General features: G+C 44.5%; 1 protein-coding gene across 3 annotated transcripts in view; it reads left to right on the top strand.

The window, feature by feature from the left end:
- The window catches only part of BCR (BCR activator of RhoGEF and GTPase), a 97,769-nt gene that overhangs the window by 18,540 nt on the left and 56,465 nt on the right, over positions 1–22,764 (top strand). Inside the window, exon 1 of one of the 3 annotated variants that reach the window (XM_015644037.3) lies at positions 18,191–18,349. The exons of the other annotated variants lie outside the window; for them this stretch is intronic. The gene's annotated coding sequence lies outside the window, so the exon portion shown is untranslated. Of the gene's footprint in view, positions 1–18,190; positions 18,350–22,764 lie in introns of those variants that run through there. 3 annotated transcript variants of the gene reach the window in all.

Genomic DNA, 22,764 nt, shown 5'->3' on the forward strand with positions numbered 1-22,764 from the left:
CCTGTTGCTATGAAAAGGACAACCTGGTTTATGCATTGAAAAGCTGTTCTGGTGTTATTGTCCCTTCTGCCCAGCTGTGTGGTCTGAGCTGTCTGATATTGAGCTTTGCTATGATTTTAGTTGCTTTTTTCTTCACTGCTGAAATATTTCATTTTTGCAGTCCCATAAAGTGAAGATTACATCTGTCTGGGAGCAGAAATGAATCTTCTCCAGAACTGATTTCTCTCCTTGTTGACAGTTTTTGGTTGTGGTGCTTTTCTCCCATCTCAATGCCCTTTACTCTTCTGGTATCCCTGGTGTCTATGTGCCATGCATAATTCAGTTTCATGTGTAATTAGTTTCCTCTTTGGTGTTGATTTGTCTATCCTGAGCCTAATTAAACCTTAATTGCTCTCTGATACCTGTGTAAGGATTCTTTCTGTGTATGATTTGCTGCTGCACAAACCCACACTCCCTTGTTAGACTAGCTTAGCCATACCCTGAGCTGGCTTAAGACCAACTTTTATTTCAGAGTCTTTGTGTGCCTGTCTCAACTCTGTGTTTTTTATCTTTCATTTCCCTCCATCCCTTGGCCATCATCTGCTTCTACTGCAATGCATTGTCACCTTTGGGTCAGCCCCACAGTGTGACTGGAAGAGAGGAGGTTGGGAAGGTTGCAATTACAGCAGCAGCCTTGGGGAACCCTAGAATCATGTGAATAGGAGCATGTGAACTCTTGGAGGGGGCTAATGGACTTGGCAGAGATGCTTCTGACTCTGCTTCTGCTAGAACAGTTATTCTTTATCCTTCATAGAGAGCACGTGTGTTTGAGTATCAGGTGATGGATGGGAGTCAGGCTGTAGTAAAGAATGTATGAACAGAGAGCAGAGAGCTTTGAGATATCTGAAAAAGTGTTAAAACAGTAAAACTGCCCTTTATCTACTCAAACCCAGTGCTACCCTTAACCTTTGATAGCTTTGTATTTGTTGTCCTCAGGGGTCACCATACTAATACAAGTTGCAGAAGAGCTGTGCTGAGGAGCAGAGTTGTAGGAGCATGCTGCATCTGAGTTACAACCTGCATCAAGAGGGTCTGTGAGACTGCTGCCAGCACATTTGAAAGCAAAGGCTTAAGGAAAAGGCAGTAGTTCTGTGGATTGCATCTTTTTAAATTGTTGCCAGACCCTTTGGGGCTTTTTTGTTTTGTTTTTTCTCTGACTACCATTTCCCTGATAATCACACATCCAGTCCTGAGGTGGTAGGGAGACAATGTCTACAAATCAACAGCATAACAAGAAAAAGTAGCTGAGTTCTGTTGCTCTGCTTTTGTCTCTAAAAAATGCTGTGGCACCATTTCTAGCTCCAGCATACAGGGAGGGGTTTTCCAGAACAAGTTGTTCATGATCCAAAATGGACCAGCCAGAGGGAGGGTAAGTAGCTATCACAAACCAGGATGAATAGGTTGCTTATCTGATCCATCCTAAAATGTGTAATCTGTCACAGAATCTGGGTATATGCTGGAGGAAAAGCCATGTTTACGTAACACCTTGGAGGGTGTGCAAGAGAGAGGTGAGGCTGAAGGGGGAAAGAGCTGACATTTAATCCCTTGCTTGCTGAACCCTAAAGGTTTGCTTTGTGTTGGTCTGCTCCCCTGCACTTCCCTCCTACTTTAATGGCAGTGTTGAATGACAAATGGAGGCAAAGCAGTGAAAACAGGAAACATAATCCCTTAAAAATAACTGGTGGGAAAGGAGGAAAGAAACTGTAAATAAAGGAATCCCTGCTTTCATGGGGCAGCTCCACAGAACAACTAGCAGCTTGTCAGCAAGAAGGAGCTGATATTCCCTGGGGTCACCAGAGAGTCTTTCTGAACTCCTGGAAGGATGAGGAAGACCTAAGAGCAGAGGAGCTGTGTCTGCTCTGTGTTGTTTTTCTTGATTGTTTTGGTTTTTCTTCTTTTTTAAAAGAAGGTTTAGAACCACTTGTCTTGACTACAGTGTGAGGTTTGGTTGGGATGTGATTTTTATCCACACATTGTTGTAGGCTGCAGAGACCCTCAGTTTCTCTGGCTGTGAGATGCCAGCCTTGCTTCTGTATTGTCATTTGGTCACAGAGAGCAGAAGGGGTGGAGGGGAGCTGGCTGCAGAGCTGTGTCTGCACAGGGAGGAAGGTGTTCAGAGCAGTGAGGAACTGCTCAGCAGGACCTGTGTTGCCTCAGACTGGTTTTCTCACTTGGCTGTCTTGACCCTGGTTCTTGTTTCTGCTGTGTAAGACGGGGTGGAAGTGTCACAACTTTATTGCACACCCAGCAGAGTTTCTGTTTGAGGGATGGACAGAAAGAGTTACCGTGGGCACAACAAAAATCTCTGTCAGTGGAGCATTTTAGGAGGCATCACATTACTGCTTGGCAAGGTTGAGGGCACAAGATTTCCAAAAAACTTGATCAAAGATGCCAGATAGAGACATTGTACCAGTTCAGGTGGTTTATCTTACAGGTCTTTTGATGCCATAGCTCTGGGTGGGTGTTGAATGGAATGCCCTCAGTGGGAAATTCTTGAGGTTGAATGAAAGTGAAGAAAGGAGAAAGAGAAATCTCTAGACCACTCTTACACCCTCTGTGAATAGCAGGTGCTGCGTAGCTTGTGGAGAAGCAAGGTTCTCCTGTCACCCAGCCTTTCCAGCTCCAGCCTCCTGTCACCTTGCTGGGGATGGTAAATGCCATTTGCCTTCTGACTGTGCTGATTGCTGTTGTACAGGAAAGCCTGAAGGGAGCAGGATCCCTTTGGAACAGCACAGGACAGTGAAAGAAAGTGAGACTGTTGAGGGGGCTTTTTTGTGGAAGATGAAGGTGAGGATTTTCTTCATAAGTTGTTTTGAATGTCACTTACTGCTAAGGGAAACCAAATCCATGGCAGAACTGCCTGTGGATGTGTCTGAAGTGCACCCTGTGGCAACTCCCTTCATTAGGAACAGCCAAGGGCACTGCCAAGCTTTGGCTGGGTTCACATGTCCTAGTTCATTTTGGTTTGAGTACCTTCCCTGAAACAAGCTGGGCACAACTTCCCTTTTTTTTGTTTTTTTCCTAAATCTGTAAAGATGAGAGAGCTCAAGCAGCTCTGTAATATCTCATCTGAAATAGCTGGAGGAAGAAAGTAAGTGACATGGATCAGTACTTTGAGCCCTTTGTTTCCAAGTGGAGCCCATGTAAATAGAAAAACGATCCCAAACCTGTGCCCAGGAAGTGCCAGGTGAAGACTGGTGGCCACAGTTGCATGAAATGTGGCAGCAGCTTGGATGCTGCAGAGTCTGGGCTCAATAAAGGGATACAAGAAAGATGAAAAAGTTGCATGACTCACCTGTTTATTTCTTGTTTTCTTAGGACTTCTGTTAGTGGGGTGTGGATCTATAGTAGTGTTAATTTAAATGTAATTAAGTCAGTGTTAGAGAAATTTGCCTGTGCATATTTTTAGGTAGTTTCATCCACAACTTGTATGTTTGTAGATGTTTAAAGAGTTTGAGAAATACTGTTTGAGTGGCCTCTCTGCAGCTATGCTTCCATTCTGGACTTCCTCAGAGTGCTGCTGCTTCTGCATTTGCTTCATCTAACCCCTGTTAATCTGAGAATTTAGTGCACAAACTTCTGCTGCCTGGCCTGCCCCTTAAGTTTGCAAGAGTACATGCAGAAAACAGCTGGTGGGACCAGCTGTGACAGCATTAAAAACCAGAAGGTGCTGTCAAAGCTGAGCTGATGTTCATTACCTGAGCTGTGCTTTGGAGTGAAACTCCATGCTTAGCTTAAAAGTTGCAGGATAGGCCTGAGAGGAATGTGATAGGTTTCTACACTTGAGCATCACTGCTTCCCTGAGTTTAGAGGAGCAGCAATTCTTTAGCTGAAGGAACACTGAGGACCAGAGGAAGGCACAGAAGAGTTTTTAAAAGGGAACACACATTTCACGTGTTACCACTGACTGTGGTAAATGTTACCCAGGCATGTTTCGTTGGTTCTCCCATTGTCCCTCCTATGTTTACTCTGCCAGGTTTGCTTTTTATCTTACGTTTTGTGGCCTGAACTTGGAGGACTTGGCTCCAGGGAAAGCTGCAGCTTTTCCTGCTGCTTAGACTCCCTTTCTTGTGGCCACCACCCTCCAAACTCCCTGCATTGTGCTGCAGCTGGGTTCTGCTGAGAGCTGTCACCTGTTCAGCTGCTGCTTCCCTTCTGTGGCTTTCTCACTTGCCGCTTGTTGTGACCCAGCTGTTGCCTGTGGAATGGGAGCTGTCACACGCCCTGGGGTGGCATCTGCTGCTGCCTCTGGGGCAGGACTGGGCTCTCCAGCCACATGCCAGCACTCACTGCCACTTGGGCTTGTTCCTGGCCTTTGTCACCTGCATCTTCCTGAAGCCTGGCTGATGGAAGCTCTGCGTGACTAAGATGCTTTGTCAGCCAGGCTTCTCTCCCTTTTCTCAGAAAGGCTGCAGGCAGGTGACATTGTACTGTGCTTCACTTCATTTTTTTATTCATTTATTTTTGAATTCTCCAGCCTTAGGTGGACTTGGAATTTTCCCAGCATTAAACATTAGCTCTCAGAATAAATACCTGCAAGCTGGAAGGAAAGAGAGGATGCCAATACGTGGCATCTGTGTGCTTGCTCCATTGCCCCGTTTTCCCGAGTCCTTTTTTTGTCCTTTGCTGATGCTCTCCCCTGGGTGTGTTGGGGAGAACCCCCCTGCTCCCAGCCCCCAGGGCTCTCCCTGCAGCTGCCAGGGGAGGGAGGCACAAAAGCTGTCTGTGCCTCGGGAGACAGCTGGTGGCTCAGCCCTGCTTCACAAACTTGTGCTGTGCTACAGGTGCTGGGCGGGGGGATGAACACTGCTGCTGTTTCCTTGGGGACCGGTGGGAATTTCGGAATTTTTTTCTGCTGTGATGGGGAGTGACAGAAAGGGATCCTCCACAAACACGCTTTGAAGGATCTTCAGCCTTTTCCTGCCCAGTCTAGCAAGATGGGATTTCCTCTGCCTGCCACACAGATTAGTTTGTTAAAGAACTGTGGATTGCTTTTGGAGCACAAGTGCCTTTGCCGAGGTTGCTGTGCACGCCTGGAACAAGGGTTATTTCTCTCTTAAGGGGAGGATTTTGGTGTCAGAATTTGCATTTTGAAAGTTCTGTGCATTGTCTCAGTGGTACCCTGTCACTTGAAAATATTCATCACCTTCAAAGAGATTCGTGAGGGTAGTTCTGAGCCTTTCCTGAGAAACCTACCCTAGAAATCCGTCTGTTTGTCCAGCTCTGATTAACAGCCCTTTGGATCAGTTTGGAATCTGTTGTAAAGTGTGCAGGCAGACTTTGTCCTTCCATATTTGTTCCTATGGGGAAGGTGGAGAATGGTGAGAAGTGGAGAAGAGTGTGGAAGACAATACCATTTTTGATTGTGATGGGGATACAAAGAACTGCATTGTGTAAAGGCTGGGGTGAAGGAGTATTCATCTTTGATAAGAGCCTTTTTCTCTGCAGTCTTTGTGTTCAGGTACTGCTGAGAGTGTGCCATCTCCAGGTACAAAGGAGTGACTTAAGGACAGTGTAAAGTGTGACAGAATTTCCTGCTTGTGTTTTAAATAGGAATCTGTCACCTTATTACATGACTATAGTTTGATTTAAAAAGCTTGAGAAAATTATTCCTTGGATAAAAAGTCGTTGAAAGCTGTGAAGATGAAACAAAACTGAAATTGTCTTTTCTTGTGTTTGTTTTCACTGATAAACTTCATGCATCTTCTGGCAATAAATTAATGCTCAACAGGAACAGAATGTCTGGCTCTCCTGAGGTGCAGTCAATTCTGTAACTTTTGCACTGCTGAAGTCAGTGACACTCAGAATGACACTTGGTATCTGTTACCACGGTTTCTGGGTTTAATTTAGCCTTTTTTCCATCTCCCTGGCAAAACATGAGCTGGTTCTTGCATTGGCTTGTTTCTTTCTTTCGGCTTAGTGGTAACCACACCCAGAGTTCAAGTCTGAGCACACTTTACATTCCTAATTCTTTAACTGCTGAAATACTGCTCAGAAAGTGCCAATAAATTTGTTTGGGGGAGTATTTTTTTTTCCTGCATGAGGCTGAAGTATCTGGGGATGTACTGTAACCTTAAAAATCTAAATGTGTCACGTACATCTGTGAAATCTGATAAAGAGGGTTTCTCAAAGCTCTGCCTGGCTTTGAAGCATTGTCTGGGTGAAACTCCATGATTTAGAAAAGCCCTGTAGGCTCTGAAATCCTGTTCATTGTCTCATGCTGATTTGTCCATGTGAACATATCAGAAACTCTTCTTGCTCTAAAGACATTGGTCTACAGAGTGTGACATCATACATTGAAGTCTGATTCCAGAATATCGTGGTGCTAAACAGTTACAACTGAATGAGTATGTTCCCTTTGGATTAGGTTTGGTTAGGGATACACTGTCCTTGGGAGACTGTGTCCTCTTCTAGCTGCAGAGCTGGACTTCAGAATGAAAGTTAATGGATCATCTGAATGGAAAATCTGTATCTTTCAGTTTACTTTTTTCTGTAATTTCTTCCCCAGTCTGTTTTAGTCAAGGTTAGATTTTATACTGAAGCTGAAAACTGGTATGAGACAGGGTAGTTTATTAAATGAGTTGTTACTGAGGCTTTCGAAGTCATGATTTATCTCTGAGCAGGAGGTCAGACTGCTGGTACAGCAGAGTGATGTTCCCATAGTGCTATCCACTGGACTGGCAAGCCATGTCCTCTGCTGCAGGAGATGCTCCTTCCTGCCTTTTGGCCTCCCCTCCTCTCTGGGGATGCAGTTTTGCTGTGATCAGATCCCAGCCTGCAGAAATATCTACATAATTTCTTAATTCCACATGTCAGAGCAGCAGCATATAAAACATGTCATGTTGCCTCTTTTCCCTGTGGTGATGTGTAACTTGTGACTGTGCATGGGCCTGGCATCAGGCAGGTTCTTCCTTGGAGCTGGCATCCATTCATTTTGGGCTGTGTTTCCTCTGGGGTAGCTGTTTCCAGAACCATCTCCTTGCTGCACTCCTGCTCTGCGGTGCTGACTTAACCAGACTCACGGCTTGTTCATTGTCCCTTCCTTTGATGTCTCTGCTGCCACTGTAAGGTGATACAGAGGGAAAGAGGTTTTTATCACTGCAGTAATCCTCAGACAGCTGGTTCTGCTGCTGGTGAAAAACTACTTCATTCTCTCCAGGAGGCTAATGTCTTCAGAATTTGTTGAATAACTGTGTTATGACTGCAGGCGTAATAAGCTATAATTGCAGATAAATGCAGGTACAGGTTGGTGACTGACACCATTTTTGTGCATTCATAATGTCCTTATCTGTGTTCTTTAGGATAGCTGTTGCAGTCTGGTCTCACTTGCTCTGCTGTGGCAAAGTCAAGAGGCTTCTTCCCTAGGAAATCTGGTTTTCCAGTGTTCTGATAGCAAGGCAGATAGACTCCTTCACGTGTGCTATAAAAGATGTGCTTCTCATGTTATGGTTTGCTGTGAACACAACCATCAAATGTTTTAAAAGTCCTATGGAGAAGGTTAATAGTTTTTGTGGGTTTCTTTGATATTGGAATGTGCAGAATATTTTATGGTTCAGCAGTAAGGCCTTTTCACATTTGCGTGGTGCATAAAGCGTGAGCTCATTTGAAACTCTTGTGTCAGAAAATACAAAATCTCATTCATTGACATGCCAGGGTTTGACATGCACTATTGTCTGTATGCATAATGTCAATTTGCTTGTTTAGGAAGCAAAGAGCTCTGACCCTGGAAGGCTTTGGCACTGCTTAACTTTTTTCTACTTGCCAAATGTCCAAGCCTTGAGTGGAGTGGTTTGGTCACCTGGAACATCACAGCTCTGCCACGACTGCCCATAAAGGTGAGAATTATCCTTTCTCAGCCTGTGCAGAGGCTGCTGCAGAGTTTCTCTTCCAGAGTCAGTGTAAGGAGGCAATGGCTGCTGCAGAACTCTGTGCAGGCCCTAATTTCCCTAAATATTTAATTGCATGGTGTAGGTTACCCATTGCTGTGTGTCAGTGTGGTCTTTGCTGTGTGTGTGTGCTGCACAGTGTGCTGCTCATACAGCCCCTGAGCTCACTGTGTGCCTTGTCAAATCTGAGCCCCTGCTCAATTACTTGCCCCAATCATTGCCCCAGGGTTACTCCTTTTCCTCACTGAAGGGCACTTTCCTGTTCATTTTAATTATGAGTATTTCTTCTTTCTATTTTAAATAAAATGATGTATGTTTTTTTTCTAAATTGACAGGCAGTCTTGTAGTACACTGTTAGGAGCCATTGATTAAACAAAATATTTGGATTTGCTTTTGTTTTTTTGTTTGTTTTGTTTGGGCTTTTACATAAACATTTTAAAGAACTGTAATAGGTCAGAGGATCTGTAGATCTTAGCTGTGCCTGCTTGTGCATACTGAGAGCATCTTGCTTTGTCTTTGTGTTTCTGGAGGAGTGATTTTGTTGTTCTAATTTGGATTATTCTGCAAATTACTTTCTTGTCTCAAGTAATATGTGCTTCAAAGCATTGAAATACTTCACTTTTTAGTTTTTCTTCTGACAAAATGTTCTGAAATATAGTCCCACTAGCTTCAGTGAGAAGAACTTTCTCAAATGAATTTTAAGAAACTTTTTCTGGTAACAATTTCTTTCATATTGCTTGTTCCTGGCCCACAGGTATCTCAGACTTTTCACCGAGGGGAAGAAATGGTCTCAGACCTGACCATGTACATTTTTAAGCTGTAGTAAATCACTGTAGCAAATATTTCAGTACATTATGTGTAGGGATCACCTCAGGAGCTCAGTTTAGAAATGTCTCTGAAGTGCAGACTATGTGCTGAAGATCAGGGCTGACAAGCATCCACATAGGATTTGAGTTAACAGAAGAAACCAGCTTGGAAGTGGAAGCATAGAGAAAATCTACTTAAAGTGCTGGGCAGCATTTTGATCAACAGAGGACATTATTTGAGTGCAGAAACATTGTCTCAGCTGTTTGACTAAGAGTTTCCAAATGTTTGATAGTACAGACTTGTTTTCTTGCTTCTCATTTCTGTGACCTTATTTCATGTTAAGTCTAAAGATGGAACTCCAGATTTGTAATGGCAATTGCCATGCTGATAGCTGTCTTTAGGAATGTGGCAACAGCTAAAAACATTGCAGAATGCAGCACATGAGCATAAATGAGAAGCACAGTTGTTGAAATGAGTTTAGGAATTCACTTAATCTGCTTCTATATTTCTTCAAATGCTGTCTGTCTTCTTCTGTTCCAGGGGACAAACATTATCTATAAGGATGGGTGGGGGTACAGGGGATGCATTAAAAGTGCATCTGTTTTGTTCTAGCTTGAGGTGTAAGAAATCCAGGCTTTACAGTGCCAGGATGCTTGGGGTACATTTTCTTTGCCTGTGGGCAGCAGCATGCGCAGTTAAGGGGCACCGAGTAAGTTTTCACACACCCTTCTTAAATCATACTATTGTATTTTGGGACAAAATAAAAGGCAGGACTTCACTTCCTGGCATTTGTTGAAGGACTGGAACTACAGGATATTTTAAATGCCCCTCCACCTCTTCTTTTTTTGCTAGTGATGTCTTTGATACTCTTTAAGAGATGCTGCTACCTGTGCCTCCCTGCAAAGGATGAGATGGCAAAGCTCCCTGATCTGTTAGACTGTGGTCTTCAGATTCCTTGGTGTTAAAGGGAGTTAATGTGGCTAAAGGCTGGTTTGAAAAGCTTTGCTAGTTAAGTGTTGCTCTCCAAAGAATGGTTATGCACATCAGCTATTCACCCTCAGTTTTCCTCGGGGGGAGGAGGAGAACTAATTTTCTGTCCTGCAGAATTATAAGATTTGGTTACTTCCTGTGCCTAAAGTAATGTGCCCTGCTGCTTAAACCTTGTTAGCAAGCTTAGACTTGCTGAAGAAGCATTTGCTTCTTCTGCTCCTCAACCTGTCAGGTTTTCAGATTATCCTTGCTTGTGTTCTGCTCGTAAAGCCAGGTGGAAAATAATAAAGCCCCTCTGCTTATCTGTGGTCAGCACTGACTGAAAGGGAGAGCTTATCTCTCCTCCCCATGTGTCCTAGAGGAAGCCAGACTGAAGCAATGAATCCGTTCCTAACAACAGGAAAACCCGAATTTGACTTAAAGGGGATGATTGATTGGAGAAAACAAACAAACAAAAAAACCCCAGCAAGTACTTTGGGACGGGCGTCAAGTGGCTGAAGCTCCATTTGTGTTCTGCTCAGGTGTGGCAACTGCAGAGCTCCCAGAGCAGCACCAGCAGTCTGGTTATGTGTGCTGGAGGTCAGAGCAGCATCCCACAGATTAATTTTTACTTGTTTTTTGAAGTTTCATTCTGGAGAAGCATGTACAGCAGGTTTCAGCTGAAGGAAGAGCAGAGGCTCTGCTCGGTGTGAGCAGAGGGGTGGTGCAGGATATGTTCAGGAGCTGGCTCAGTCTTTGTTAACCTTCCTCACATGTCAATCCCGTGACAGCAGATGTGATGTTGTATTCCAGGGTATGATTTCAGGAGAGCTGTAGGTTGTGTGGGAGGCATGCCCTTATACAATGACCTTCCTACCTGTAAGCTCTCAAAATAATAATGCATAAGTGTTCACGAAGATGTCAAGTCAATTACTGTGTAAGCTTGTCTGAGGACCAGCTGCTGGGACTGGCATCTGTCAGGGGGATGTGGAGGGGTAAAAACTGGAAAGATTATGGAGTTGAGACCAGGCAGATTTTTCTCCATGCCCTTGCAGAAGCTTTGACTAAAGGATTAGTAATAGAAAAGGTGAAAAAGGGGTAAAGTACTGCATCCAGAAGAGCTTGACTGCAAAATAGGGCATTGAGAGGATAATATGCAAGATTTTGGGGGTCCTAGGTTTATGTAATTCTGCAAGTCTTGTGTTATGTACGGCAGTGTGTGTTGCTTGTTTCTATAGTAACTTGAAGCTGTCTAGTTTTCCTTGTCTCAAAAAGCTGTTCCTGAGTGATGCTTTGGAATTTCTCTTCTTTGCAATTGAGTAAGTCAGCCCTTAACTGTATGGGTTATCCTAATTCACTTACCAAACACTCCCTGCTATGAAAAGTGCAAGTGAGAAGCCTAAGAAGAGTTCCTGTAGGAAGTGACTTTTGCTCAAAAAACTGCAAATATGTTTTTTTTCTAGCTTTTACTTTACAGCTCTGAGAATAGGTAGATGTTATCTCAGTTTAAAAAAGGAGAAAGTCAAGGCATTGCTGGATGATAATCTGTCTCTTCCTGGAGTCAGACTGTTCACCTGCAGAACAAATGACCCTGATCTCAGCTGTTGTCTTTCTGTAACATGTCCTGAAAATAATGACTAAAATAGTAAATTCACTACATCTATACATGTTAGAAAGTTAAAAAACAATGGAAGGGCTTGGGGTGTTGTTTAAAAAGCCATATTTCTAAAATATCATGGCTTTTCCCTATTACATGAAGGGAATTGCTGTCCCAGATGGCTGGACACAAAGGGATTTGGTGTGCAGCAGGATTTTGTGCCGTGTATTGTCTTAGTAACCATGGTGCCACACTGTCAGACCTTGCAGAAGAGTTTCCTACACACTTTTCCAGTGCTTGTTGTGAATCACTGACTTTTTTTTTTTTCTTAGCCAGGCTCTGTACATCTAGAAGATCCAGAGAAGTACAAGTTCCTGGTGCCAGTCTCATGAAAATGAACTGCCCAGGTGATACTGGAAGAAGGGCTATTTTTTGCCAGCTTCCAGGGCAGTCTGATTCTGCTCAGAAAGCTGTGATGTTACAAGCAATTGAATTTAAGTTACTGGAATACTTCTAATTTCCAGCAGTCCTGGAGGCGTGGAAAATGCTTTCTGCCTTGGATTTGCTGCATGCCAGGACTTCTTTTCTCCAGCTGTCATTCTCAGAGAATCCACCTTCTCTTTGCCATCCGGTCTTTTTGGATTGAATTCTCTGTTTGTCACCAGCTCTTCTACCCTTCCATGTCTCTTCAGCTGAGATTTTTGTTCCTAGCCTTGCAGACAGAAGTGTACCTAAATTAGGCTTTAGTCCTCCTGGTTTGCAGCTCTAGTTCAGCATAAAGCTGTTTCCCTGTAAATCAGTTTTATCCTTTGTGGTGGAATTTTGATATAATTCTGATGTTACCAGGATCATTAATTAGCCACTGCCAGGAGAGGCATTAACTTACATGCGTGTATAATCTATTACGAAGGTGACACTGAATGTGTTCCCAGGTAAGGGAGAAAAAGGTTTCAATTCCTTTAATGGGGTAAAAATCTCTGTAGCCAGGAATTCCTGACCCTTTGAATGGAATACCAAAGGAACATTCAGAAATTACTGGGATTTGTTTGCTTGTGCAGAAGAAAGTTGTTTAATGTGTTTCTGTTTGAAACCGCTTTTTCTTCAGTCTTTTCTTCCATTTCTTCTGGACAGTACTGCAGGATGTCTGTGCTCCGTTTCTTGCAAGGAATGACACCCCAGAAATGCCACTTCTTTTTCCATGTCCAAGCTCTTTTCATCCCTGACTGAGAGCTCTGTAGGACCACGTTTGTGGGCTCTGCTGTTTAAAGAATGGAAAAAGTTTTGGCATTGGTTGCCATTGGTATAATACTCCTTGTACCTGGCATGAGAACAGAGGGAAGGACTAGCACTGGGAACAGGGAAATAGGTTTGACTAGACCTGTTGTTACCATTTAAAGGAACTAAGCAGAAGGGGCTTGTCCAAGGTGGTTTCATCCCTCCCTTTTATCAAACTCAATAACCATGGACAGTGGAGAGGGAGAGATTTAAATTATCCAACAAATAGATAGGGAGTAGCTCCTGACATCAAAGCTTCTATTCATGTCTTCTCCTTGGCCCTATTAATTGAGCTGGTTTTGGTAGGTTCAAAATGGGAATGTGGTGTTTTGAGGCTGGGAACTAAACCACAGAGCTGAGCTCACTGAGTGCTGCCTGAAGTTTTGTGGCCCTTTGCTTGCTCCAGATGTGGAGGACTGTGTGCACGACCTACACTGGCATTCTTAGGATTTCTGTAATGTATGGACAGTATTCAGGAGGAAAAGCAGATTATTAACAGAATTTGAAGGAGGTGGGATCTTCACTGAATGTCTCCTCTTCCGAGTTTTTTACCAAGCTGCATAGGGCAACCTGCTGTGCTGGCAGCCAGGTTTCCTGGCCTCTGCAGCAATAGGGTGTAACCTCTTCTGGTTCTTGCCAGCATTTTTGTAAAACAAGGATAAAGAAAGAGGAATGTTCACATCCAAATACTTTTCCAGCCTTTTCCAACGTTGTGGGCTAAGCAAGAGGAGTCCCAGCTTTTTGGAAGGCAAGAAAAAGCTTTACATTCTGTTCAGAGAGAAGCAGTGAGGAGAGGCAAACTTGTCATCTCCAGAGGGCAGGTTAGAGAGAAAGTACTGTTACTGGTAGAAAGGGATATTTTAATCCTGGACTGTTCATATGCCTGAAAGGTGAGTTTGGGTTTGAATAAGAAGTTGTACATCCAGAGGAAAGCTCATGTTGCAGTGTTCATCCCAAGTTTTAGCTGAGGAGTGGATTCATGTCCTTGGAAGGCACGAGCCTGCCTAATGCCGCCTCGTGCCTGTCTCTCCACATTCCCAGTTACAGGATGGAATTGCCTCTCCTTCCATGGGACAGTGGGATCTGCTGCTTGTTATCACACCTGGTGAAGAGCAGCATCGATCCCTTGTGTCCTTGTGAAGCTGTGCTTGGGATGCCAAGCCCTGCAGGGTTCCACCTGTGCCATTTGCCTGCTCTGGAGTGTGGGAGCAGGGCCTAAGCTGCTGTGTTTGAGGGCTGCTCTAGGGTTAAGACCCTTCAGGTGCACTCTTGGTAGCTGTAGAGTTAATTCTGTCATTTGACAAGGCCCTCCTGCTGCATTGCCCTTCATCCCTAGTGAGCTGGGCTGTTGTGGCTGTGTTCCCTCCTGTCTGTGCCATCTCTCCTGCTAGGACAAGGGCCAGCCTCATGTAGAGCCCCCTCTGAGAGTGGCTGATAGCCAGTAATCCCTTTAGAAAAGTCTGTGTGTTGTGAGTGTTGTGCTGCAGAGCCCAGTGTTACTAAATTTTACATTTCACCCTTGGCTTTTTGCCAGGTCCCATGGGAACCTTGGTTTCCAAGAAGCAGTTACAGAAAGGGAATAGTGGCTGCTCTTTGCTAGGGATCTGTCAGGCAGTGCTCACCCTTCCCTGGGAGGAGAGGGAGGCAGCCCTGAAAGGAGGAATCACATGTTAGGCTCAAATCCTCCTAAGCAAGACTCAACAGCAGCAGGGATAGTTTGTGGTACTCAATTAAAATAGTCCCTTGTGTGAGCACTTTGGATCCTGAGGCTCTCACTGCCTTTGTTCCTGTGACCCTTTGTACCTCTCCGAGGCAGAGCAGGGTGTGCATGACTTCAAGGTAATGTCAGGTTTAGTCCCAGACTAAATCTCCAGGCTTGAGAAGAGGGACCTGGCAGTTGAAGGTCCTGCCATGATTAGTAGAGAACAGGACAGTGACTAAGGACCCAAGTCCTTGGGGTAACATGCAGGTTATGTGATGTCCAGGCCATTGCAGCACCACCCTTTGATAAGGCTCGGCTGTGCTTTTTGGTTTTGCTCTTCTTGTTCCCTTCCCATTTGTCAGCATCAGGTGCTGTTCATAGGTGCTGGAGAGCTGCCTTGTAACAGCTGAACAGTGTGAGGATCCTTGTGCTCCTGCTGAAGAGGGATGTAATAACCAAAGGCAAGAGACCCATGTGCTTGGCACACAACTGAGGATCGAGTGCTGTAACCTTTGAGACGCAGTGGCTGGGCGCAAGGGCACGTTGGTTTTACCTGGGAAATCCTCACCTTGCTCACTGAGTTTGGCCTTCAGCTTCTTGAAAAATTTGTGTTTAGGTTAATTAATACACATGGATCAGCAGTGCAGGTGATTATGAAACTTTCCATTTTTTCCTGAGCTGTTACATTCAGGAGTAATATGCAGTTAGAGTGAGTTATGCTTGTTTTGTTTCTCTTCTCTTCGTTCCCATCTGTTAAAAACAAACCCTTAAACAAAAATGAAGCTATTCCATCGTCTTTCATCTCTATCAGGCTGCTGTTAGAAGACAGCTTTGCCTTTATAAAGTACTGAGGTCCAGCCCATTTTTATTTTAGGATAGAAGAGACATAGAGGCTTGCTTCACTTCCTGCAGCTCCTGCTGTGTGTAGCCACTTGTGGTCCCCAAGCCCTGGGCTGCTGATGTGAAACTAACAACTTAAACGGTTGTGATTATTAACAGGAAGAAAGTGCCCGAGGATATTTGTCATCTCTTTTGTGTGAACTGTGTTTCTTCCATTACAACTTGATGTCATTCTCTGTGGCATCTTTAACACCTGCTGTTTTTATAGTCTACGCTTATTTGATTGAAAGCTTCTTGGCCAAGGATCTAGGCTAAAATTTGCTCAAATAGCTTCAGTCTAAGTCTTATTTTCATGAGTTACTTGGGCTTGTGAGGTACCAGTGTGGTCCCAGAAATTCCCCATTTTAACTTACCTTCCCAAGATTCCTTCTTTTTTACTGTTAATGTTTTGGGGTTTAGAAGGAGAAGTTAGTATTTGGGACAGAAAAGGAGCCCCTTGAAGGTGGTGATTGTTGTTTTATGGTAGTGATGTCCTGGATGGGGTTTCCATTGCCACATGCAGCTTTTGTAGTGAAATATGTGCCCACTGAGCTGCGTGGGTACCTTTTATGAACTATATAAAATCTGGACTGGGGCATGCCCCACTCTGAGGAAGTAAAACAAATCCCCAGGTTAAGGTTTCTTTTTTGGGGACTGTCAAACCCTCTTCTTGGGGCAGGATCAAACTTTCTGCTTTATGTGAGTGGATGCTGTGCTTGAAATAATTGGCTGGCCAGTCCCATATGGCAACTTAGAAGTAGTGTTTCTGTCTTTCTGCTGTAGTAATATTGACAGGAATCTTGTCTTATCCTATGAATTCTTCAGTATTTCCAACCTATCAAAGTGTGTGAGTCTGTCAGACAGTGTAGTTGTTGTTTAAAATTGCTGCTGAAAATTAAAGGAAGCATTAATGCAGGAAACGTAGCGGCGTGCAGAGGTTTTGTAGAAAACAGTGACTGTGCTGTTGAACAGTATCTGCTCTGTGCAGCTTGCAGTCTGAAACGTCAGAATTTCTATTTCAGGGCTGTGGTAAATTGCTTGAAGCTTTTTAGGGCTGGACCAAGCATCAACACAACACGTCTTCCAAGTTTCTGTAACAGTCCCAGTAAAACAGTATCTAAATATAGTGCTGATGTACAAGTGTTCCATTCTTTTCCCCTGTTGTGTTTTACTTGCTTCTGGTTGTACGTGTATTCCATTTAAAGATGGTTAGGCTTTTCTCTGAAGTTTTCACTCAAAATATTTGACTGTCTGCAAACATGAGATGAAAGGCAAGAGATGAAAATAAATAAATACGTTTCCTTTAAAAGGAATGAAGATTTGAGGCAGCTGTGCTGCATGGAGAAGTGCAGCCATCCTTCTGGGCGTGTGCTCCCTTACTGGCACAGAAATTAGCTGTATATACAATTTACTCAGTTCAGAGCAAGTATCTGGGCCTGGCTAATCTTTTTCCCTTTCAAAATGGTCCAGTCAAGTCAGAAACCATAGTCTGGATCCTCTCCCTCTGACAGGGGCAGCATAACTGTGAGGATTTCTTCTGTGGACAAGTGATTGATCCCCTTCCAGTAAGCAGTTTATCCCATCTAAGATTTTTGTTTGCTTCCGGACATGCCTCTGGACTATATAAGGAATTTAGGTTGACATAATTTCTAAATCAGTTCCTTGGGGGTAGGTGGGGTTAAAGTACCTTCTGCTGTGAATTTCTTTATCTCCACCTCTGTTAATTTGAATTGAATGAAGCCAAAGAGTCCTTTAGGTCTATATTCTAATATTAGGTCTATATTCTATATTCTTTCTAAGGTGTCTGGTTAAGCTGCCAAGACCATTTGTGTATTTGTGTTGGCACCAAGTTCTGTTACTTCTTGCCTGACATAAAGGGTTTTGGAAGCTTGGTGTCTTGAAGATTTTGGCTCTTATCTCAAATATTTGAAGCTTTTCTCTTCATAGTGATAGGTTGCCCTCCATAGAGCTTGTCTTGGTGCTCCTGTGTTTGCAGAGCTGTTCTCCTCTCACAGTACCGATTGCAGCATCAGTTGATGCAGAACATGTCACAGGCAGGGTTTCCAAGGCGCTGATGCGGTGCCAGTGCCAGGCTAGCTCACTGCAGTGCTCAGCCAAAGCCAGGGCTGGGATTTGGGGTCCCTGGCACAAGGGACCCATCCCCAGCCACCCTCGGGGAGCTGCCCGGGCACTGATGTGGGTGCGGTGGGGCTTGAGAGCTCCTGAAAACAGCCCCTGTTCCTGCTACTCCCACATACTTTCCTTTTTTCCTGCTTTGTTCTGTAGCAAAATGTTGCTTCTAAAGGGGGGAGGGGGGAGATCCCAGGCTATTATCTGCTAAGTAGGTCGTAATTCTGGTAAATAATTGATTTTTTTTTTTTCAGGCTTGAAATCAGAAGCAGGCCTTAAGTGCCAGTGTCAGACTACCGTGATTATCACTCCTGGAATTTTGGTGCTTCAGCTTGAAGGATAGTTGTCTGGCTCTTTTGGGAGGGGTGTGCCACTGGAAATAAAAGGAGAAAGTAATTCCAAAACCATATGGAGAAAGCGTTTCTTTTGCTGCTGTATTGGTTTTAAAGTTTTCTTACTTTAAACTAGCTCCCGTGAGAATTCTCTGCTTCTGTTATGCTCTGGAATAGCTGCTCAGACTCTTCACCTGTTTTTATTAAGCAGTGGGATTTGGAAATGAAAGTGTTAACAGCAGTGAGCATCATCATTGGCTGTGTCTGCTCTGTATGTGACTGTCCATGCTTAATCTTTTAAAATCTTACCCTGCTGTGCAGACTGCTCAGTAGGAGTCTGCTGGGGATTCCTTGGGTTCAGCCTGTGTTTTGGCAGACAAAATCCTGCTCACAGATAGCTGGGACAACTGATCAGTCTTGTTCTGTGGGGTGTATATGGATATATATGTGTGTGTGTGTGTGTTTATGTACAGACACTTGGTGTATATATTTTGTGGTTTTTAACTCTGTATCCAGAGTGTTTCCTTAACCAGCTTTTTTCACCTCAAGGGAAAGAGGTCTTGTGCAGGGATGTGGGGTGTGGAGACACACTGCCCTGAAACTCTGTTTATTTTGTGACTTGCCTGGGGCTGAGTCCTCACTGTGGGCAATCCTTGGCTCCATCACCCGCAGTACAGCAATAGTGCAGAGGCTGCTCTGGGGCCCGCAGAGGACAGAGCTGTTTTCACCACAGGTAAGTCCTTCTCCTGCTTTGCCCTCTCCTGCAGCAGCTGAACTGAATTGCAGCTTCTGGGTGCCCTTGAAGAATGGTGAGGGTGTGTGTGGGGGTGTGTGTGTGTGTGTGTGTGTGGCAGTCACAGCTGTCTGTTCAGGCAGCCAGGCTCGGTCCTGCCTGGCTCTGTGTGTCCCTGCGTAGCCAAACTCCCCTTGAAATCCTGGGGAGCTGCAAGAGCTCAGTTCTTGGCCTTGGTGCAAAGTTACTGAGTGGAGCTGCTTTGTGACTTGCTGGGCATGAGAACACTTGGTCTGCTTTGGGAGCTGCTGTCTGAGCAGGAGCTCTGCCTTGTATCTACAAGTCTGGGGACAGAACACAGCTCCTGGGGGACACCATCATCTACACAGGTTGTTTTGTTGTAGTTGGGACTGATGTGGTCCTGTTTTCCTCTGGCTGAAATTCATTGGCATTTTAGTGCTTCCCCTTGGCGTGGCTTCAAAATCCCTTGTTGGCTCATTCATGCTGTGGGATGGCAGGGCTTAATGAAGTGGTGGTGTAACACATCTGTGTTACCAAAATAAGCTCCCTCTTATCCCATGTTTAATAAAATCTGAACAGCAATGAATCAGTCAATGATGCTGAAGTGTAAACCAGCATTGTTGGTGTCTGATGAAGTACACCATGAGCTCAGACTGAGAGGTCTTTCCTCTCATCTGGTTTTCAGCCTCTCAGAGAACTCGGGCACAACTGTGCTGCTTGTCCTTGAATCGTGTTTTTCTAAATTTATTCTTCTTAAAAATTAGAGGAGGACTTCCACTTCTAAAAGCAGGTTCCACACAGAAGCACACAGTTTGTGAAAAAGGTGGTGTGGTATGTCCCCTGAGAACTTCCTAACCCAGAGCAGACCTTGACCTTCATCTTAAACCAGTAGTTTCAAGGGGAAAGAGATGGAGAGAATTTGGTGTTTATTAATGCTGGTAGGAAGCTGTGTTCCACCTTCAGCATCTTTAATTCAAAGAAGTTCCTATAACTACCTTGCCATGATTATGAATGGCACAAAAGTGTTTTTTCTCCTCCAGTGGGATGACAGGAAGACACTGAGCTCGGGCAGCAGCTGTGTTCAGAAAGGGTTGTCAGTGGTGTAGGCAGAACCATCTGCCTAGCAAGGCATTTAGCTTGGGTTGCTTTTTCTAGGCCAAGATAGTAAATCAATAGCTTATTTTTCACAGTTAGGAGTAAGATGTCAATGGGTGGATTTACAGTGTAAACAGGAAGAGGGCAGCTACCTTTATTGGCTTCTTAGTGTCCCAGCTGCACTAGTGAGGAAACAAAACAATATTGCAAAAAAGTAAAGCAAAAGCAACTCATCCTGAAAGAGGTTGAAGATCTAGAAACAGAACAGTGTTCTTATCAGACATTTTACTGTTTCTTTCAAATAGACTTTAATACCCCCCACTGCCTAGGGCTGACCCTCCCTTCCCTTCTCACAGAACTGTCAGTTTAGTTAAACTCTTGTTTGAACAGGCCCTTTCCTCTCCACATGCCAGGACTGTTGGTCTGCTCTAGTTAAATACAGGAAAAGGTGTATATGGAACTGGGGAGGGGTTTTAAGAGATCGTGGGCTGAGAATTGCTCTATTTTGTTTCAATTAATTTTATCATCTACTTCTCTGGAGATTCGGGTTGCCAAATGTTGTTTGAAGCGGCTGCAAAACTCAGAGACAACTGTGAAGAGCATAATAGTAAATAGTATGCTGGTCAGGGTTGGAATTTTCTTCCATTCACCTGGCAGATGACAGAGCCACCTGGGTGTGAGAGCAGCAGCCCTCCCAGTGCAGTCAGTACATGCAGTTTCCATTTGGCCTTTGTTACTGATGTTGTTTTTTTTAGCACTGAAATGAGGGCTGTAGTTTGAGCACAGCAGTAGTGCTGACCTGAGCAGTCACATTTGCTGCATCCCACCTCTGTGCTCTTACACTGCTGCATTGTGTGGAGACATCAGTGAAATGGGATAGGAATTGCTGGGGCTTATCAAATAACACTCTTTCCAGTTATTTTTAGCTTAGCCAGCTCCTTCTGTGTCATGGTCCTTGCAAATGTGATTTAGGGGACAGTGGGTAGACATAGATGGGAACCTACACAGGGGAAACTGCTTGAATCCTAAAACTTCAGCACTCATAATGAAGGCCCTGCTTTTGTTAGGATATACTTTAGGTATTTTCCAGGTACTTCTCCTTACAGCTGTGCATGGTTCGTGGTTGTTTACTTGTTCAGTTTTGCTCTTGGTGTTTTTTACCTTATTTTTCATAGAAACTTTTGCTCTCTTTCAGTCAGTTTGCACCTCTGATCTAGTCAGTGCTAAAGCTCCTGATGCCTTTGGCACAAAACCACAGGTACTTGTGAGTGTAGCTGCCTGTCCATGTATCTCTGTGCTGAAAAGCCTCTACATGTGAACAACCAGGCATAAAATTTGCTTTCTGCCTGTTAGACTTGCAGTAAATGAGGACATGGTGCACAAACCTGAGCAAGGAGTGGAAAAAAAAACTACAAAGGTGTTCCAGTGTGCTTTGGGATTTCCTTTCCAAGGACATCCAGTGGCCTGACTGCCAATATGAACTGAACATGGAAACCTTTCCATCCTGCCTGAGAAAACATAGATCAGCAGAGGAATCTAAATACACAGATGCTGTAAGGAAAGAGATTCATTTGCTCTTCTCTCTAAGGCAGGACCCTGAGGTATTAATCCATGTTATGGGGTGTAATGTTGTGCCATTATTACTCAGTGGTAAACGGGAGGAACAGTGAAAAAAAAAAAAAAGAAAAAAGGTAACAGGAGTTTCACTGCTTGGGCCTGGCCTGTGCTGAGTATTCACACTCTTCCCTCAGTGGCTGGTACCTGTGTCATTCAGCCTTGACCAGATTTCTCTGTCTATGCCTCTTGGGAAGATATTTGCAGCCATTCATGCTGGAAACATTCCTCATTCGTGTATGTGTGTGTTTGCTGTTTTGGGCTCTGGGCAGGAGAAATTAAACCATGTAAGTGTCTGGGAGGACGTGCAGGAGCCACTGGGACATAGGCACTGTCAGCTATCACAGGGACACACTCGAGTCTTGCCTTCTGCAGTGGGTGTGACTTCATCTCCTAATGTTAGTCACACCCCACTGCTTGTACTATATCCTAAAATTTACAAATGGCTGTGGAGACACCCTGTATTTGAAAGGCCACATCTTCTCAAGGTGTAACCTGTTCTCTTCCTAATCACAGCCGTTGTTATCGGTTGGACTCCCCTGTCTGGTTTGTGGTGTGCAGTGGTTGTGCTTCCCTCCCAGTATTTCAGCTGGATTGAAACTGCTCAGAGTGTCAGATGTCTTGGAGAGATGGGAATTTACACCTCTGCAGCTCCTGCCCTGCTGCCTGCCGTGCTGTGGCCAGGCTGGCTGTGAGGTGTGTGTGATTCCTCAGCGTGCAGCACACCGGGGCTGCCGGCCAGAGCTGTCGGGAGTAAAGATGAGCAGCAGGGAAGTTGTGCTGGCAGAAGGGAGATCCTCGGAATTTGCATGCTACAGAGCAGTCTTGTCTGGACTCTGCTGGATAATCAGGTTAGCTTCCTGGATTTTTCTAATGACTCTCAGTAGCTGTAGTGAGCAGCTCCTTCTGTCCTGTGGGAGGATGCCTCAGGTTTCCCTGAGGTGGAGAATGGCCTCAGTAGCCCCTGCTTTGACATTAGGGGTGGATGAAGGAACCTCTTCTGCATGGACATTAGATCTGCCTGGGTGTTTAATCTGTCCCCACAAATGCCAATGAGAGCAAATGCAACATGTCCCAGTAACTGCTACAAACAGATCAGACCTGTCCTCTAGTCTCTGCATGAACTCTTGATGGAATATATGGGCAGATTAAAGAACTCTGATCTTCTTTTTTAGATGTTTAATGATCTGGGTTTGACACACCTAAAAGATTAAAAGTGGACTGCAGTTAATTCATCTCCTAAAGACTTAAAGGCGCTGTCTGCTATGGGGATAAAGCTCATCTGTGGGAGAGACAGAAGTTTCTTGGAGGCTGGTTAACATCCATGGCCTGGCATCCCCCGGGGGAGGGAGGGTAGAGAAAACCACCAGCTGTCTTGCTGCTTCCATATGCAAGGTACATTGCTTTCTCCTCCTTCCAGCTCAAAAATAAGATGCAGTTCTCGATCTGTACATGCACACACACACTTGACTCGCATGTGAGGGCCTTACCCTTCCTTAGCAGACATTGAAGCGTCGTGTAAAATTTACATGTGACAGGTCTTGTTCCTGCAGCCACTCCACATGATCGAGAGATTACTTACTGGGGTGAGAGAGCAGAGGATGCAAACCTGGAATGGATCTTGGTGATTGTGGGAAAATCTGCTGAAATTTTGGATTCACAAACTCATTTTTTGCATGCTGCAT

Source organism: Parus major, chromosome 15 (genome assembly GCF_001522545.3).
Source record: "Parus major isolate Abel chromosome 15, Parus_major1.1, whole genome shotgun sequence".
Classification (NCBI taxonomy): domain Eukaryota; kingdom Metazoa; phylum Chordata; class Aves; order Passeriformes; family Paridae; genus Parus; species Parus major.